This window comes from Macrotis lagotis, chromosome 3, assembly GCF_037893015.1.
Source record: "Macrotis lagotis isolate mMagLag1 chromosome 3, bilby.v1.9.chrom.fasta, whole genome shotgun sequence".
NCBI classification, from domain to species: domain Eukaryota; kingdom Metazoa; phylum Chordata; class Mammalia; order Peramelemorphia; family Peramelidae; genus Macrotis; species Macrotis lagotis.
Genome location: NC_133660.1, coordinates 76480801 through 76483642, shown reverse-complemented (window position 1 = coordinate 76483642; position 2842 = coordinate 76480801).

The following is a 2842-nucleotide window of genomic DNA, read 5'->3' as shown; positions in this document are numbered from 1 at the left end:
GTTTGTTCCTTGGTGATTGGAGCCAGTTGCCTTGTTGCACTTGAGGCCCTCAATAATTACACTATAACAGACACTTCTCTTAGATGTTCCTAGTTGTCTTGGCCTGGAAAATTGTTTTATTCAGTCTTTTTGTGGGTTCTAACTGTCACATTAGAACTTGCTTAGAATCATTATTTAATGGAGTGGTTTGTGGAAGAGCTGGGGAGTCCCTGTCTTTTCCCCATCATCTTGACTGCATCCCTTCCACATAGTTTTTCAACAATACTACCATGCTAGATCTATGTCCTTCCCCTAAAATGGAAGGCTTAACAAGGACCATTAAATATATTATTATTTTAGGGTAAGAAAATTTACCTTTTAATTTGAAATGAAAAAAAGAGAATCATTTTAGCTTTTTTGCCACTAAAATGAATTGGAGAGTTACCCTTACTTGTACTGGAGTAGGTCACTTCAACTTGTTTGGTGGTAGTTGAACAAAAATAGAGTCTGGAAGGAATCTCCTAAGGTGGCAATTTAAGATAATTTTTTTCTGTCTCTCAAAAGGGGAATTATGAAAGATCTCCAACCTTCACATTCCATGTATTACCAGTTATTTACTGGTCTCACTCTTCTCAAATTTTTTAAAGCATTCTCCTTATTGGCCTTTTGGACCACTTTTTCAATTTCACACAACTTGCACAATTTAGCACTCTGGAAGAAACTTACAGAATGAACTCTGATGCTATAGATTAACCTCTCTCAAAAAATGTCAAAGAATTAACTAGATGTCTACTATGTGACAAATATTATGGGAAATTCTGGGGACACAAATGAAGACAAGGAGGAAACATGATTGAATCTCTTCTCAAAATAATGTATTTAAAGGCATAAAATAAAATGTAGAGAATTACAAAGGAAATCAATTATATTAAAAAACAGTTAAAAATTCTTTTAAAAATCAAATCCTTGCAAGCCAGATTAAGAATTTTTACTCTATCCTGAAGATGCCTATGAGTGTCCTTCAGGTCTTCATGGGGTATTCCATTTGGGTTAAAATGGTTTCCTTTTCTCTATATTGGTTCTAGTTCCCATTCTGACATACATGGAAGTCAAGGACCCAGGATCTGGGTGATTGATTATTGTTTTCTAAATGAAGTAAGTGAGAAATACTTTCAAGAAACATACAACATTCTAAAAACACCCTAGTGGCTCAGTCATGACCTCTGTTGAACACAGGTTCTGAAGTATTTTGTTCTGTATTCTCTTCAACATCAACTGACATATTATATTCTCTAGAAGGTACTGTATCTCTTGGCCTGGCAATATTGTTAAGATGAAGTCTGTTTTGGTGGGTTTCATTGCTTTTTATTTTCATTTGCTATACCTACAACTTCACTCCTAGAAACCTATCACAAACACATGGTCATCTGCCTTATATCTATGCCCCTTCAGCAGCTCATATCCATTGTGATCTCTTTGTACACTACCCTGCTGTCCCAACTCCCAGACATGAAGTCAAAGATTCAATCATCTTCAATCTGGAAGCAACATGACTCTCCTAAGTTTGTTCTATTTCTTTTACTCCTAATTGAACAAAGACATCAGTATTTCCCCAACCATATATAATTAATATTTTTAAATACCCTTTTTAGCTAGTGTTGCTTCCAAACATTAGGAATAGTCCTAATGTAGCTTCATTTTTCTTTCTTCTTTTCCTGAGCTGTGATGGCTTTCCAAACAATCTCTCTGGAGTAAGATTATCTTAGAACATGTTTTACGTTGCACTCTATTCTTTACCCTTGAGGGTCCCATTCTCCCTACAATACTGAAACAATGAATTCTTGAGCAATGGAGTCTGAAGGCACCTTATACCTATTCAATGTCATATTGTAAGGATTTATTAAATGGGAGACTTTGGAGAAGTTATAAAAAATGAACTTGGAAATGGAACCCAAAAGTTAATAGTAGGAATTCCAGACTTGACCAATGTGCCACTGTGGAAAGATCATTCAACTTCTTTGAAACTTTCTTTTCTTAATTGTCATACATGAGACTTAATAGTATAGAAGATAGAGGTATGGCATTAAAACCAGAAAACAGCCCTTGTTTGCATTTATTATTTCAGGTTCTTTCTCTGGCACATACTAACTAGGTGACACCTACTTGACTTCTGAGCATTCCAGGAAATAATTGAAGGATATACATATAAATGCACATGCATACATACATACATATACAATAGACACATACATGCATGTATATGTGTATCCATGCATGTTTATACACATACACATATGCATTTATATAGGCATATGCATTTATTTCTGTATTTATACATGCATGTGTTCATACACATATGTATATGTATAAAAACACGCATGTATGCATGTGTGTATATACACGTGCATATTTGATCTTGTCAATGAGCTAGAGACTTCACTGGGGATAAGGAACTGCCTCTACCAATGAAGATTAGGATCCTTTCTACTACTTATATTCTTAGTTGCCTGGAATGTTAAGGTTAAATGACTTGCTCACGATAATTTAGCTATAATATATCAGAGGCAAAACATGAAACCAGATCTTACTGTCTATAAGTCTTGCTCTCTAGCTAACCACTTTCACTGTTCAATCAGTACTCTCTTATGAATAACCTTTTGGCTCCACTGTTGGTGAGTATTCTTTTATTATAAAGTCATTGGCTTTACATTAAAGAAGGATTAAATGAGGATAATATTAATCTTAGTAATCTACCTTATTTAATGTTTAATTTTATCACATCTAGATATTTCAGGAGATAGCATTTGCTTCTTATTTTTTTTCCTTCATTTCTTGAGTTGAAACTCAAAATCCAAAATTACCT